Source organism: Dromiciops gliroides, chromosome 4 (genome assembly GCF_019393635.1).
Source record: "Dromiciops gliroides isolate mDroGli1 chromosome 4, mDroGli1.pri, whole genome shotgun sequence".
Lineage (NCBI taxonomy): Eukaryota > Metazoa > Chordata > Mammalia > Microbiotheria > Microbiotheriidae > Dromiciops > Dromiciops gliroides.
In genome coordinates, this window is record NC_057864.1 from 25,923,586 (window position 1) to 25,940,767 (window position 17,182).

Consider the following 17,182-nt stretch of genomic DNA (forward strand, 5'->3'; position numbering starts at 1 on the left):
TATCCCTCTCACAACACGCCTAGCCTTGAAAACCCCCAGTGGGGGCGAACCCACTCCATGCCTGGGCAGCCTATTTGACTTGTGAACAATTCCACTTGTAAAGAGATTTCCCCTGGCATCTAGCCCCCTCCCCTGCCTACTCCTGGTTCTGCCCACAGGTACCAAGCAGAAGAGGCCCATACCTTCTTTTACAAGACAGCCCTACAAGTCCTCCAAGACACCTTCTGCAGGCTAAGTATTACAACCTCATATACCGGGGCATTAAGGTCCTTCGGTTCAGCAGATGCCCATTGTGCAGTGTGAGAGGCAGTGGTGCCTGCCTGCAGGCTCTGGGGCCCTGGGACCCTTCACTCCCCAGTACTCAGTGCAGGGAAGGCTCCAGCCTACTCACGGGTTCTCAAAGTGTAGGCCAGGGACCCCTGGGGTCCCTGAGACCCTTTCAGGAGATTTGCAAGATCAAAACAATTTCCATGGGGGCAGCTAGGTGGTGCAGTGGATAGAGCACCAGCCCTGGATTCAGGAGGACCTGAGTTCAAAGCCGATCTCAGACACTTAACAATTACTAGCTATGTAACCCTAGGCAAGTTACTTAACCCCAATTGCCTCACCAAAAAACAAACAAACAAAAAAACCACAAACAACAATTTCCATAATAATGCTGACATTTTTAACTTCTAACATGTTAAATATTGGCAGACTTAATGCACTTAAATAAAAGCTCTTTGTGGGGCGGCTAGGTGGCACAGTGGATAAAGCACCAGCCCTGGATTCAGGAGTACCTGAGTTCAAATCCAGCCTCAGACACTTGACACTTACTAGCTGTGTGACCCTGGGCAAGTCACTTAACCCCCACTGCCCTGCAAAAAAATTTTAAAATAAAAAAATAAAAGCTCTTTGGGGGATTCATTAAAAATGGAAAGGAAAAGTCCCGAGATTTAAAAGTTTGAGAACCTGCAGTTCTGACACATAGTATACCAATGAAACCCCTAGTCCTCTGTCCCTATCCCTACGCGAAAGACAGTGTGTAAACATTGGGCATACAAAGACACAGATTAAATAGTCCCTGTGGCACCCAACACATTCACACACCAAGTATTGTGAGAGGGAGCACTAGCATGCGGGGGGGGGGGGGAGATCAGGGGGGTGAACGAGCAGGAGGAAGGGGGCACCGGGGATAGGTACGGTTCAGACATGGGCAAAGACCCAAAATGCGGTGTAGGTGGAGAGAGCCATGGGGCGACTAGGTCTCCGTCCTGAGCATGCTCCTCTGGAACTGCGGCAACATGGTCACATCCTTAAAATGGGGATCCCAGCACGGAGCAGGATCTTCCAGCGGGGCCGGGGCAGATCAGGGCAGAGGACAGAGGGGCCACAGCCCCTCTCCTTCCTACCCCCCAAACAGCTCAAGATCTCGAGGGGGTTTGTGCTGCCAAACCACACTGTTGATTCATGCTGAGCTCGCAGGCCGCCGTCTAGGCTGGCCTCTGCCGGCTTGTATATGTGAGTGTAAGTGTAAGAGAGTTTACATTTCTTCCTATTAAATTCCATCCTTGTTATAGCCTGTGAAAATCTTTCTGCATTCTGTCACCGAGTGTGGTGACTACCCCTCCTAGCTCTGCGTCATCTGCAGACCTGATGGGCCTCCCATGCGTCTGTGTCGATCCAAGGCGTTGATAAAAATGTTTACCAGCGCCAGGCTGAGCCCAGACACCCGCAGCTCTGCACTGACAGCAGCCTCCCAGGCTGACATGGAGCCATGACACCTGCCTTCCAGTCAGGCCTCAATACCCCCACCTGCCTGTCTGTCTGCCTCTCCTTACTTTATCTTGTCCACAAGAACAGAGTGATTTTCTACCACAGGTCACAGGTATAGAACTGAGAGGGACCTCAAAGGTCCTTTAGTCCAGTCTTTTACATATAAGGAAACTGAGGTCTGGAGAGGGAAAGGGATGTGCCCAAAGTTGCCCAGGTAAAAAGTTTCTGGGGTGAGATTTGAACCCAGGTCCTGTGACCTCAGGGACGGAATCTTATCCACCATACCACAATGTCATCCATATATAATACCAAGGATGAAATAGCTATTGTGCTCCCTCATAGGGCAAATATTTTGTGAAAAACTTGATGCGACATTTCTCCCATGCCAATCACAAGAAAGGAGAGTGGGGAACACCTGAACCCCAGCCTAGGCACCCTGAGAGGCAGAAGCAGCCACAGGTTCTAGTAACCCCCTTTACAAATGGGAACACAGGCTCAGAAAGTGCCCTGCCCGGCCCAGCCCATCTGCAGGCGATAAGGAAAAAGCTTTTCTAGGGCTCCCCGAGTCCCAGAGTTCCTCGTTCTTCAGAATCAGCTTCAGGGCCTTCCTCTGATCAAGTTAGTCCCCCAAACACGCATTAAGGTCCCGCTCTGTGTCGCACACCCCGCAAGGTGTGAGGAAAGCCAGAACAAAACCAACAACCACAACACTCACTGCGTTCAAAGAGCTTGTCATCTGCTGGGAAGGAAGGTTACAGGGGCCCTTCATTCCAGGTCTGGGCTGCATTCTGAACTTACAGCCTCCACTGTAGCCCCTGCTCCCTGGGAGTCCCTTAGTGCAAAGAAGGGAATTCGCCTGGGCTGGGAGGGAAGTGTGACAAGCTCCAGCCTGGGGTTCTGGATCCAGCCCGAGGTTCTGGATCCAGCCTAGGGTTCTGCATCCAGTCTGGGGTTTGGGCCCCACCTGCCCCGGATCCACAGAGGACCCCAGGAAGTCCCCTCTCCTCTGGGAGCCTCCATTTCCAGCATGAGGAGTGGGTGACCTCTGAGCTTCCTGCCAGCTCTGACATGTAGGGGCTCTGGGGGGTTCGTCAGGGGCTTCTGATTCCACTATTTCCCAGTGTCCTTGGAGGTCTAGTCTCTGATCCCCAGGTTTGATGTTGGCCCTGAGCTTCCTGGGTGGCCCGCCCACCTCTGACTGAAGAAACAGTAACAGATGATGCAAAGAATAGAGGAATAACAAGGACCATGTGGCAGCTGGTGAACAATAGGCATAGATGTGATGTGGACCCTGGTCTCTGGGGCCACAGAATATTGGAGGGTGAGAAGGACAGGAACCTGAGAATAGAAATCTTCATCAGAGCTGGGGAGGGGAGCTTAGAACAGGGAAGGTCAGAGCTGGGAGGGCCTTAGAACAGGGAAGGTGAGAACTGGGAGGGGTGAGGTATAACAAGGGCAGCTGTCCTCTATCCTCCCAGACCAGAGGCACACAGGCCCCTGGAATACACAAGGTCTTTGCAGAAAGCACGAGTGGCCAAAGGGTGCATTCAAGGCCTCTGGTTCCCGGGAGCGCTCGTCTCTTCTCTTCTCCATGAGTCCTACAAAGGTCACCCCCAGAGAGAACAGGTCTTGGCTGGACTCCAAAGGCAGAATCTTGTAGAGTCCCAACGCTGCTGGATTCTCCTCCATATCTCAAGTCTGACCTCTGTGTCTCTCAGTTTCCAGGCCAGGCCATCATGGTCCCCCGGGGCCCCTGAAGGACAGAGCCTAGGGCTGAGGTCGATGGGAACTCCCCTTCCGAGGTTCAGAAACTCAATCCACCTCCCCTGAGGTACCTCTCTCTCAGAAGTCCATCTCCCGCCACCGGTGCCAGGGCTACCAGAGCCCTTGATGCTGAACAAGCTCCTGGGTCCTAGAGAGGCCCAGAGTGGGGCCAATTACAAGACATTTCCTGTCTGCTGTGGGCTCCCTTCATCTCTCAGATTGATTGTATGCCCCTCATTCATATTTTTGATCAATTGATTCCATCCAGCTGTCAGAGCTTTGGCGATTAAGAAAGGAAAGATAAGCCTCCACCTTATATAAGGAAATGCAGAATACACAATAAGCACCATAAATCAGGGCACTAGAAGGGGCGGGATTCTGGAATGGCTTTGTGAAGATGGTAGACCTTGTAGATGGTGGTTCTTGAAGAAAGAGGGATTCTGGGAGGCCGAGAGAAGAGGGGAGGGCATCCCAGGCGTCTCAGGCAACCCCTGGGCCAAAGGCCTACCCAGGAGATGAAGCGTCACATGTCGGGAGCAGAGAAGGCCAGAGCTGGGCTGGACAGCAGAGAACTGGGGGAGGAGGGATGTCCAGGGAGGCTGTGAAGAGGTCAGGGCCAGATTCTGAGAGCCTTGGAAAGCTAAAGAGAGGGATTTATGCTTGATCCCAGAGGCAACAGGCCCTGACTGGGCCGGGGAGTGAAAATCTAGCGACTGTGAAGGATGAACTGTACAGAGACACGGGGTCATGGGGTCATTCATCCTGTCACCAGGGAGCCACTTTCTACCTCCTGCTCTGGGCACAGTAATCAAATATGATCTTAATCACCTGCCCTACTGATCAGCTCACCCTCTGTACACAAAAATGAGGAAGCTGACACACCGAGAGGTTGAGGGACCTCCCCAAGGTCACGAGCCAGGCTCCAAACCTGACCTCAAGCACAGCACCCTTTCCATGCTCTCTACCACGCCGCCTCCCCGAATATGGGTTCCAGTCCTGCCTTTCCACTTATTACCTGAGAGATCTTGAATAAGTCATTGACCCCTCTGGGTGTCAAGTTTATCTCCTGTAAAATAAAGGGGTTTATAAAGTTCACAGAATTTAAAGCTAAAAGGAACCTTAAGAGACCATCCAACGTCAAATGGGGAAGCTAAGACCCAGGAAGGTTGTGGCTTGGCCAAGGTCACACGGTCAGCAAGTGACAATGCTGAGATCTGAACCCAGACCAATGACCTGAGGTTCTCTGCACCACACCGCACCATCTAGGCCAGATCCAATGGACTCTGATGCTCTTGATGCCCTTCACAATACCCTATAGTCTGCACTAGGGGTTTCAAAGATGCCTTCCACTCCAATGCTTGAGAAATATTTAACAAAATAAATAAAAATACAACAAAACATAGGTAATATTTCATTTTAAAATTAAGTCAAGGGTGGCTAGGTGGCACAATGGATAAAGCACCGGCCCTGGATTCAGGAGGACCTGAGTTCAAATCTGGCCACAGACACTTGACACTTACTAGCTGTATGACCTTGGGCAAGTCACTTAACTCTCATTGCCCTGCCAAAAAACACACACACACAAACCTAAGTCAATAGGCCTGCAGGGTGCCTTCTGTACACATTGTTGTTCCCATTTCTATTTGAGTTTGACACCACTGATCTACAATCCAGTGACTGCCTTCCCTTCTACAAGGCTGATGTTGGTCTTCAAGGATCTGAAAGGCCAAGAAGCGGAATAAAACCTGTTCGTCCAAAGAACAGAGATGATAATAATAATGGCATTTATACTGCACTTTAAGGTTTGTAAAATTCTTTACAAATATCGCCTAATTTGATCTTCACAACAACCCCGGGAGGTCATTGTTCTTTATTATTAACCCTATTTTACAGATGAGGAAACTGAGGCAAAGAGCAGTTAAGTGACTTGCCCAGGGTCACACAGCTAGGAAGTATCTGAAGCGGGTTTGAACTCCTGGCTTCCTGACTCACAGTCCTGTGTTCTCTCAGCTTAGACACCTCGCTGCCTAAAAGCAATAGACAGAAGCTTCAGATAAGCGAATTCAAGCTTAATGGACAAGAAAAACTTCCTAACCATTCCAGCTTTTCAAAAGTGCCATGGGCTGGCTTGGGAGGGAGCACTTCCCTTCCAACTCTTGAGTCTGTGAGTCCATGAAGGCTCAACACTCCCCCCTAGCAAAGCCTGAAGCATTGTCTCCAGAAGGTCCCTGTGAAAATGTCCGTGTTCTTTTAAAGGAAAAGAAGCAGCTAGGTGGTGCAATGGATGGAAGTGCTAGGGTTGGAGAGAGGAAGCTGCGAGTGCAAATCCTGCCTTGGACATTTAACTCCTGTCTGCCTTAGTTTCTCATCTGTAAGATGGGGATAATAATAACAGTTGTAAAGATCAAAGGAAATATTTGTGAAAGCGCCTTTGAGACCCCTCAGGCGCTATAGAAAAGCAAATTGTTAATGCTATTCTTTTTCTGTGCTCTTGGTCTCTGAGGGGCCTCAGGCTTGGGCCATGAGCGCCAAGGGCAGAGTTAAGACTAGGAGAAAGCATCACGTGGGCCCCAGGGCGCCTAAGCCAAGCTAAAGTAACCTGACTTCTCTGTGGGACCGGCCTCTGCTTGGACAGGGGCATCTGGGGGGAAGGGCCCGAGGGAGCCATCTGTTATGTCAAGCGTTGCAAGCCTTGGGAGCATGTGTGCTAGAAAGCTGTAGGTGTGGGCGTGAGGGGGGGACTCTGCCACCGACTCTTAGAGTGACCTCGGGTAAGGCTGTTCTCTCTGAGACTTGGTTTCTTCATCTGTAAAATTCAATTCAATTGTTGAAAGCCAAATCTGTTTTTACATATATTTTGGAAAATAAAATTCTAAAAAAATAAAAATTCAATTGTTGAAAGCCACAATCTCTAAAGGCCCAAGTCTCCCTAGCTACAAAATGAGGGTGCTAGACAATCTCTCCCCAATTCTATGAATCTGGGTATGTGGCCAAAAGGGAGGTTTTCACCGCTCATCTGCTGCTGGGGCTCAAACATCAGCTGAGCCAGAAAAGTGGCCTCCCCTTCAGAAAGGAGCAGGTAAATTCTGTCTCAAAGGGGTGGTCAACCGCAAGCATTTTTTTTTACACGCCTACCAAGCAAGTGTAAGGCAGGGCAGCTGTATGGCTCAGTGAGTAGAGCGCTGGCCTGGAGTCAGGATGACCTGAGTTCAAATCTGGCCTCAGACACTCACTAGTTGTGTGACCCTGGGCAAGTCACTTCACCCTGTTTGCCTCAGTTTCCTCATCTGTCAAATGAGCTGGAGAAGGAAATGGCAGACCGCTCTAATATGGGCCAAGGAAGCCCAAAATGGGGGGCCTAAAGAGATGGGCACAACAAGACCACTGAGCAAATGCCAGGCCTGTACTAGGTTCTAGGCTTACAAAGACAACAGGCAGTTTACAATCTCACGGGGAAAACCTGGACACATTTCAGTATATACAAAATAGATGCAAGTGAATACAAAGTAACTGGGAGGTGGAGTGAAAGGAGAGGGAAAGGCCCCACTCATCTAGAAAGGTGACCCTTGGTAGAGATGGGGAAGGGAGTTACTGAGAAGCAGATTTTGCCAGAGTATAATTAAGAACTTGTGTGTTTTCGGGGCTGTCCAAAAGGGAAATGGGATGTCCCCATGGAAAGTGGGCTCCTCATCCCCACCGGGATCGGAGCAGAGGCTGGATGAGCTTTGGAGGTCTGTCGCACAGTAGATTTCTGCTCAGGTAAAGAGGCGTCTAATAGGTCTCTTCCAGCCCTCAGATGCTATGACTCACTGAGGTAAGGGATGAGGGAAAGAAAAAAAGGGGAGATAAAATAATACACATTTCTTGAGCACATTAAGACTTACAAGTCTTACAAGGACCCATTTTACGGGTGAGGAAACTGAGGCCAGGAGATAGTGTGGTACAGTGAAAAAGATCAATGGATCGTTAGTGAGAGGATCCAGGTTCAAATCCTAGCTCTCTCTTCCACTTACTAGCTCTGTGACTCTAGGCAAGACAGTTGCTCTCTTGGACCTCAGTTTCCCTCTGAGGTCCTTTCTGGTATCCCGGTGACCCTCTGATTTCACACACACACACACACACACACACACACACACAGAGTACCGCGCGTGTGCCAGGGCTAGCCGCCAGACCTTTCAGCTAAGAGCTCCGAGCTCCGAGCTCTTTCCACCCGATTTCATCTCTGACACACTCCGACCAGACTGCAAACGGGCTTTACGGTCCAATCCAATCAACCTCATTAACCCCCGACCCCTTCTCTCTATCCGCCTCTCTACCAACATCTGTCTGCCCAGGGGCAGCAGGCTAGAGCAGAACGAGCGAGAGCCCTTCCCCGGAGGTTGCCAGTGGCTGAGCCCCAGAGTGTCGTGTGCGCCCGGGTCCGGGGTCAGGCTGCGGAGAAGGCTGGAGAGGCAGCGAAGCGAGCTTCAGCTCCCGCGGCTGCCCCCCCCCCCCCCGCCGCCCCAGCCCCTGCAAAGGTGTCCGTCTGACCCGTTAGGTCCCTCGCCCCAGCCCCACGCAGGGCTCCCCGCCCCCAATCCTCCCTCCAAAGCCGATCCTTTCCAGATGTGAGTCAAAGGAGAGGAGGGGGGAGGCGGGAGGGCGGAGTGGGGGTACTGCCTCCCTCCGGGCAGAAGAACCAGCCCCGCTGCCCCTTTGCCGCAGAGAAGCGGAGACAGAAATTTTCCAAAGCCCTGTCTGAGGCTGGGGGTGGGGTTGGGTTGGGTGGGGTGGGTGGGGTGGGGTGGAGAGAGCAACGGAGCCCGAGAGCCCCAGCCAGGGACCCCAGCCCTATCCGGGACAGGGCAGGGCAGCGCGAGGCGGGGCGGAGTGGGGCTGGTTGTGGACTGCTGTGTCGCTGCACCCCACTTCCCTTCCCAGCCCAGCCCTAGCCTTCAACGTGAGAGAAGCAGCAGCCCGGCTTTCCCCCTTCTCCCCCTTCTCCTCCCCCGCCGCCGCCCCCTGCCCGATCCCCGATCCCGGCTCCCGGATCGCCGGATCGGACCTACCTGCGGCGGCGGCCGCTTGCTACGACTCTCCCGGGGCTCTGCGCTGGGCTCCTCGGGCACTGGCTCCTTCCATTCAACTCAAGGCTCCCGCTCCGTCAACACAAGTTTTGTTGTCGGGTTTTCCTCACACACACCGCCCCCCCCGCCCCCCCCCCCCAGCCGCCTAGGCATGCATCTGCTGGACCGCTTCCTCCTCTGGACACAGGCGCAGGTTCCTGAACGCCAGTGTGGGGAGTGATTGGGTTTTTCTCCCGCCTCCCCCTCCTCACCCCTCTGCTCCTCGCCTCTTTGGCCTGTTCCCTTTCCTGGTGATTCAGAACCGTAGGACCGACCCCTCTCTGTCCCCCTGCTGCTGCCTGGTTTGGCCACACAGCTCCTGCCGCAGGAAATCCTGGCTGGGGGTGGCGGGGCAGGGATAGGACGCTCTGCTTCTGGCCCCCTCCCTGGTCCCCAGAGGGCTAGCCAGAGGGGCTTCCCTGCTGTGCCCCAGACTTCCCCTCTCCCCTAAGTTAAAATCCCAAAAGGATTTAAGTCAGGAACATTTTATTAAAGAAACCATGCCCCGGCTGGGAAAAAATACTCCAAGAATGGAAGCGAGGTCTTTGAGAAGAGACCAGAATCCCCGCTTCTCCAACTAGAAGAGGCTCATCCACTCCAACTCAACCCACGGCTGCCCAGAAACCCTTTCACCAGCATCCCCCAGAAGTGGTCAGTTTCTCAGCCTCCCACGGAGGGGACTCATGCCCATCTACCAGTCAAAATAGTACTTGCTTCAATCCGTTGGGAAGTTTACTAAAGCAATACCGATGAAAAGTTAGGGGGCTACATCAGCTCCAGTAGGTCAGCCTCTTTCCACTCACCCCCAGCCCAAGGGAGGTCTGGGGACCTTCCTAACAGAATAGGAACAAAGCTGAATTTTCCTGGAAACTACCCCTTCCCCCACCCCCGACATGCCCCCTCTCCTCTGCTCCCTGCCCCCCCCCTTAGACAACAATAAATTGGGCAGGGAGTCAGAGGTGCCTGCCTACCCCAATCACAAGACAGGGGAAGCAAACCCTCTCCCTGAACAGTGCCATATTGAGCCAATGAGCCAAGAATATTTCCAAGCAAACTAGTATTAACTACTAACAGCTGAAGCAACATTTTGTGTTTTGGCCTGAGTTACATATGTATAATGAACACAGAGGTGGTTCAGGCTTCACCATCAGGCCAGATGGCAACAATGCACCAAGTCCACAGCTCCTGGGGTGGAGGTGGGAAGGGGGGGAGGCTTCGACATGCATCCTCCTCTTTGCTAAGCTGGCCAGGAACAGAGCACTAGGCTCGACTGCCTTCTGACTAGGGCTAGCTAAGAGCCAGAAGTACCCCTGGGTGGGAAGGGAGGCTGACTTTCTGCCACCAGAAGAGGCCGGATGCTACCTGGACACCTGGCTTGTGCATCCCATCAATCTCCCCAGGCAGCATGCCAGCACTTGGGCTGCCTCTTGATTGGCTGCTGAGGCTCAGAGAGCATGCCTCCTTCCACCGGCTCCTGTGCCTTTGGCCAGAGGGGACTCTGCTGAGGAGGATTTTCACACGTTACCTCGGAAGGCAGATGAGTCAGTCAGTCAATTGGCCTTTATTAAGAACCTACTATGTGCCATGCACTCTGCTAAGCTCGGGAGATACAAAGAAAGGTAAAAGACAGACAAATAGTGCCTGCCCTCACAGAGCTTACACCAACTAGTTATAAACAAGCTATACACAGGATTAATCGGGGTAGTCTGAGCGGGAAGGCACTAAGATTAAGAACTTGGAAAGAGGCTTGAGCGGAGGCTTGAAGGCAGCCAGGAGGCAGAGATGATGAAGAGCATTCCAGGCCTGGGGCACAGCCAGTGAAAATGGCGACTTGGTGATGGTGACGTGCTCCCCTGGCCTTCCCTGCAGCCTGGGACAATGTCAGGAGACAGCAGGGGCAGGATGGGGCAGTCCTGGGAAGAGCACTGCCCGAAGCCACAGGACAGGATCCAATCTCACCTCTGACGCCTACTAGCTCTGGGATGGAGCAAACTCTTCCCCTCTCTGGGACTCAGTTTTCTCATCGGGGTAAAGAGCCTCTTGTGTCCCTTCCAGCTCCCAAGCTGGGATCCTCTGGGTCTGAGGTGAAAGGACCAGAGTGTGGATCCCAGCTCTGCCACAACTCAGAGAAGTTGCTCAGACCCCCCAAACTTCCCCTATAAAAAGGAAGGGGTCCCCTCTGCTGAGGCCCCGAGGAGATGCTTTAGTCACTAGACATCACTGCTCTCCCCTCAACCTGCAGCCCCACGATGGTCCCTTCGCCAGGCATGAGGAGAGCCCAGACCAGCTGGCTTCCCAGTGAGGAAGGGTTGGGGTGGTTGCTGAAATGGGGTTCAGGTGTGAGCCAGAGAACAAAGAGCTGCCAGGCCCACCACACACTGAAGGTCAGTCGAAGATTCTGTTAGGGAATGAGGGGAATACAAAAATAAGAGAGATGCTCATTAATGACAATAGTGAGGCAATCCATACTGTTAAGTCTTAATCATAGATTAATTCCAATTTAACAAACTTTTATCAGGTGCTCATTCTTTAGACACAAACATCAGTAACATACTCCTTGTCCACAGGTGCATACAAGACATGCTCAGGTAAAAGCTAACCAAATTAGACCAGCCCTGTCTTGAATAAATTTTAAAATACTAATATCAGGAGAAGAAGAAACCACCTCTGGTTGAGTATCTCTCATCATTTATTCTTAGATTCTAGTTGTACAAGTGCTCGGCTTTGGGAGCAATCTGCCATCCTTGGGGAGAGAGCCTGGCACACCAATGAGCTCAGAAAAACTCAGCCCCAGAGGTCTGTGGATCGAGGGAAAACCTAAGCAAGTTGTGACCCAGCCTACTAGGTTCTGGAGTGGTAGCTATCTGTACTGGTGAAGGGGATACACTCATGTCACTGAAATCACAAATCTTTTGAAGTAATGAAGTACCAAAAAAAACCAAACTATCTGAAAGGTTGCAAGGTTTTTGCTAATTTAAGACAAGAGATACTTGTGAAATCCATCTAAAGCTAGATAATCTCTCTGGAGCTAAGTCATCGGTGTTGCTTTCCCTTCATTGATACTCAGAAGCATTTGCTGTTTGCTCGTTTGTTCTTGTTCTTTTAGTTTTCCCTCATAAGGAAAGAAAAGTGATTTGTTTTTTAAAAAAAGGAAATCCTAACAAGAACAAACATCAAAACAAACTATTCACAGTCAAGAAATAGGAGGGAACAATGATCTGGAGATTTCATCTCCCTCCCAACACCATCTCCCCAAACTTAAAGAGAAAAATGGACTTTTGCTTTGGAGTCAACCTACCTCTCTCAGTCTTGTTCCAGCCCACACTGTCTAGAGAATGCTCTCCCCTTCATCCCCCTCCATCTCTGGGGATCCCTAGCAACCTCCAAGACTCAGCTCACAAGCCAACTCCTGTGCTTCCTGAGCCTCTCCCCGCCTCCCCAAGTTGTTAGCACTCTTCCCAACTTCCAAATTGCTTAGCAGAGTGTCATGGCCTAAGACCTGGGCTCAAGTCCCAACCCAGATACATACTAGCTGTGGGATCCTGGCCCATCAGGGAACTAGAAGGTGCTGACCAATGAGATCATAGCTCTAGCCCCTCACCTCATCTACTTACACAGATAGACTGTGCTCTCAGGAGAATGCAAGTTCTGGGGGGCTCCTCTGGCTAGGACCCACACTCCAAGCTTTCCAATCACTTTGTAAATATGTTATATGTAGGTAGATAGATAGATAGATGAGAGAGAGAGAGATGATAGAAAAAGGAAGGAAGGAAGGAGGGAAGGGAGGGAGGGAGGGAAGAAAGGGGAGAAAGGGAGAAAGGGGAGGAAGGAAGGAAGGAAGGAAGGAAGGAAGGAAGGAAGGAAGGAAGGAAGGAAGGAAGGAAGGAAGGAAGGAAGGAAGGAAGGAAGGAAGGAAGGAAGGAAGGGAGGGAGGGAGGGAAGAAAAAGAAAGAAAGAAAGAAAGAAAGAAAGAAAGAAAGAAAGAAAGAAAGAAAGAAAGAAAGAAAGAAAGAAAGGAAGGAAGGAAGGAAGGAAGGAAGGAAGGAAGGAAGGAAGGAAGAAAGAAAGAAAGAAAGAAAGAAAGAAAGAAAGAAAGAAAGAAAGAAAGAAAGAAAGAAAGAAAGAAAGAAAGAAAGAAAGAAAGAAAGAAAGAAAGAAAGCAGGCAGGAAGGCAGGAAAGAAGAACTGGGGACCTGAGCCAGTATGAAGATAAAGGGGAGCACAACCATGGCCCCGGGATCCTCCATGAAAGAGTCCCATGCTGCCCAAGCAGTCCCGAGGCGGCTGGGTAACTGTTTTCCTGTAGTATGTCGGGCTTTCAGTGGGAGACGGTGAGGATGAAGCTGGAATCACTGGAGAAGAGTGAGTTCAGGGTAGAGGAGCAGCGCCCTCCAAGGACCAAAGGCTTAGAGGCAAAGCGCCCACAGGATTCGTGTCTGTGGAGTGGTCACCAAGCATAGTACCTGCCCCTCCTGCGGGCCCAGGGCCAGGCTGAGGATACAAAATCAGAACTGAACACAGTCGTTGCCCTCTCTCCGGGAACTCACATTCTATGGGGGGGGGGGGGGGGAATAACCAGCACAGAAACAATTATATGCAAAGCACATAAAATAAATACGGGGTGGGTGGGGGGCACTTCCAGCCAGAAGGTCCGCAGGCCTGAGGCCGGGCTTGGAAGGGAGCTAGGCCTTCAAAGAGGCCGGGGTTCCGTCAGGACTTAGCTCAAAGCCCTTTGCCAAAGGTCTTTCAAGGTCTCTCTGCCTCACGGTCCCGTCCCCAGCCCCCACAGCGGGCGCCTTCTTTCCCATTTACAACGTCTCTGTCTTGAATGGAGAGTTGTGGGGACCTGTCTACCCCATTGGAATGGGAGCTCCTGGAGGGCAGAACAATGTTTTTGCCTTTCCTTATGTCTCCAGGGCATGGCGCTGTGCCTGGTATACAGGAAGCACTTAATAAATCCTCGCTGATGGTTATTTTGAAGAAGAGCAAGGTCAGTTTGGTTGTACTAAACACTTCACCAGGGGAAGGATCTGATGTATAAGGCGGCTGGAGAGGCAGTTTGGGATCAGGTTGTGAAGAGCTTTAAAGGAGAAACTGAGGGATCTGTCATTGATCTTAATGCAACCAGGGAGCCAGCGGAGCAGAAAGTGACCCCATCTGGCAGCAAATGTTAGGCTTTACGATTTCTTTCCCTCCCTCCTTCCTTCCTTCCTTCCTTCCTTTCCAGGGTAATGAGATTTAAGTGACTTGCCCAGGTCACATAGCTAGTTAATGTCAAGTGTCTGAGGCCGAATTTGAACTCAGATCCTCCTGAATCCAGGGCCAGTGCTTTCTCCACTGTGCCACCTAGCTGCCTGGCTTTATGATTTCTAACACATTTTCCTCACAATTCACCTGAGGTAGGGAGTGAAAGTATCTTTATCCCCATTGTTCTTGTTCAGTCGTGTCTGACTCTTCATGTCCCCATTTGGGGTTTTCTTAGCAAAGATGCTTGAGGGGGTTGCCATTTCCTTCTCTAGCTCACTTTACAGATGAAGAAACTGAGGCAAATGGGGTGAAGTGACTTGCCCAGGATCACACAGCTAAGAAGAGTCTGAGTTCAAATTTGAACTCAGGTCTTCCTGACTCCAGGCCTGGCACTTTCTCCACTGCACCACTTAGCTGCCTGGCCCCACTGTACTGTTGAACAAAACTAAGGTTGAGAGGAGGTACAGTGACTTGCCTAAGGTCACAAGGCTAGTAAATTACTGCACTTGGACCCAGGTGTGTTGACTCTGCATTTCGTTGGGGGGGGGGGCGGGGTTCTACTACACTATGCTGAACTAAAAGAATTTTTATAAACAGGAGTCACAGAGAAGCCCAAAGTCACCTCTACCAGGGGTAAATGTCTCCCTGTGAATCAGCCACACTCCATTTCTGCCCCACCCACCCCCAACCCACCTGGATCTGAGTGTCCCGGTGAACAGAACTCTGGTCCTGATCCACAGCTCACCAGTTTTCACCCTTGGGAAGTTCTCTCTGATATTCAGGCTCCAATTTCCTTTTCCTGTATTTCCTCCCATTCCTCCTAGTAACCAGGCAAAATAATTCCTCTCCCTTTTTGGTGTTTCCATCTCCTGAATATTTGTGAACTGATATCATGCCCTGCCCTCAGTTATCACTTTGCCAAGCAGAAGGCTCCTGCCTTCTCGAGTTAACTCGTCTCTCCGGCGCTGCTTCCTCCTGGGATGTTCTATCGACCCATGTACACACAGAGGTGTCCGTAACCCAACAAGAAGGGGGTCCGTCCATGCTGAGGAAGGCTCCTCCTGCTAAAAGTCAAGTAAAAGCACTAGCCTTCCACCATCAGGGAAAGAAAATAGGCACAACCGTCTGGAGAAATCCAGTTAGTTCAATGTGTATGCCTTTGTCCACTGGCAAAGAGGCTGGGGTTTGAAAAGAAGTGAGGCATGGTGGGAAAGGCACCAATGTCCTAAGATCAGATGTTACTTCAGGAGCCCCGATGGAACTCCGTTCTCCCCCTACTTTGCATAAAAATGTGAATCAAGAAAAGCCTCGGGCACTGAAAGGTAGAGCCCAGTCCAGCCCGGCTCCAGGCAGTGAGTGACCCTCTCCTCCCTGGAATCTAAACCCTTAGACAGAGAGCAAGGCATCCGGACCAACAGAACTGCATTCTCAGTCCTGCTGAGATTTATATCAATCTTAGTTCTTCTCAAATCCACGAACTTCTCCCAAAAGTCCTGCTAAGTAAGACTGTGGTTCAGACTACACTCACTGCCAAATGGAATCACGTTCCACATTTCCTGAGAGCTAAAATTCTCAACCAAGATTTTCTGTATTTACAGTGAACTGGGGATTTGTTCTATTTGCTGCAATATTAAGACAAAGATAAATGATGGGCATGCTCAGTGGATTCTGTAGCTTACGATTAAGAAGAATCCCTAATATTTGGCCAGATCCTGCTAGTAAAAAAAAAAAAAATCTGCTTCCTGGGAGGACATAAATCTTTCAGCCCCTAGTTAGTATTCAGTGCATTATGTCTGGCTTTTGCCAGATCTGGCCAGAGTTTCCCCAAAGAATCAATGGGTCTCTCCCCAAAGCCATCCTGCCAGGTCACTCATGCAATGGGACCACCTGGTTGCCCACCTTTCCTTCTGTTTGATGATTTCTTAGGCTTCCTTGGTGCTTATGAAAAGAAAGCACGTCTGTCAAGGAAGCGAGCTTTCTTTTCAAATCCTGGCTCTGCTATCTGTGTGATCTTTAAAACCCAAACTTTGTGAAAGCCAAACTGACATCTCCTTTTATAGAATGGATAATCATGGGGTGTAGAGCCAAAAGGTTCGTTAAAGAGACCGCTGTTGGCACAGTGGATGGGGTATTGGGCCCAGAGTCAGGAAGACCTGAGTTCGAATCCAGTCTCAGACAATCAGCTAGCTGTCATCCTGGGCAAGTCACTTAACCTCTGTTTGCTTCCATCTTAAATAACATCCCTTAACTCCCAGGATTACTGTGGGGATTGAAAGAGCTAATGTGGGTAAAGTGCTTAGCACAGTGTCTGACACATGTTAGGTATCATAGAACTCTTCCCTTCCCCTTAGAGATCAGCTAATCGAACCCCCTAATCTTATAGATAAGAACAGAGGCCCAGACAATTTGAGGAGCTTCCCCAGGGTCACATGGGCTTGTCAGAACTTTTAAAATCTACTTAATCTGGAGCAACCTATAAGAAACTAGACAGTCAATACAGATTTGAACTGACCTTAACTCTGAAGCCAGCTACAATTAAACGTAAAAGGATTCCCAGTAAATGCTCATGTTAAATAAACTGGTATGCCTGGGACAGACCCTGTCCCCTCTTTGCCCACACCCACCCCTTTCCATGGGGACCTTTTTCGGTTAAGGATATCCCATCCTTCTACTCACCAGCTTCTCTGTAGCCCCAAGGCTGTCTTCACTCTCTGCCACCTCCCCACATCTAATTAATTGCCAAGTCTTAGCAATTCACATCTCTCACTTGGGTCTCTCCTCTTCTGTACTCACTTGACTCCAACCACCTCTGGCTGAATATTACAAAAGGTCAAAAACCAGGCTCCTAGCCTCCAAATTTCTCCCTCTTTAATGAATCTTCTATATCATCAATTTAGGAGACCGAATATTGGGTTCTAGGAACAGTGAGGGGGCCAAAGTGAATGGTGAGGATTAAGGGATAAGACTGGACACAGGCGCGCGCGCGCGCGCACACACACACACACAAAGACTGGACAAGTAGGAAGAGACCAAGGTATGAAGAACTTGAAAAGCCCAACAGGTGTTCATTGAACAGGAGATTATGTTAAGATGACCAGTCTGGGGGCTGAATGGAGAATGAAGTGGAATGGGGAGAGACTTGAGGCAGGCAGAGACACCCATGGCTACTGCCATAGGCCAGTTGTGAGGTGATGAAGAACTGCACTGGGGTGGCAGTGTCAGAGGCAAGAAGGAGGCATATAAAAGAGATGTTATGGAGACAGAAACAAGATCTGTCAACTGATTTGCTGGGGGGGGGGGGCGGACAAGTG

At 50.5% G+C, this 17,182-nt stretch overlaps 1 protein-coding gene across 1 annotated transcript in view; it reads right to left on the minus strand.

Annotated features, from left to right (window-relative positions):
* Positions 1–8,703, minus strand: part of PODN (podocan) — a 42,851-nt gene extending 34,148 nt beyond the window's left edge. The window contains exon 1 of the mRNA XM_043999538.1: positions 8,568–8,703. The gene's annotated coding sequence lies outside the window, so the exon portion shown is untranslated. The remainder of the gene's footprint in view (positions 1–8,567) is intronic.
* Between the last annotated feature and the right edge of the window lie 8,479 nt (positions 8,704–17,182).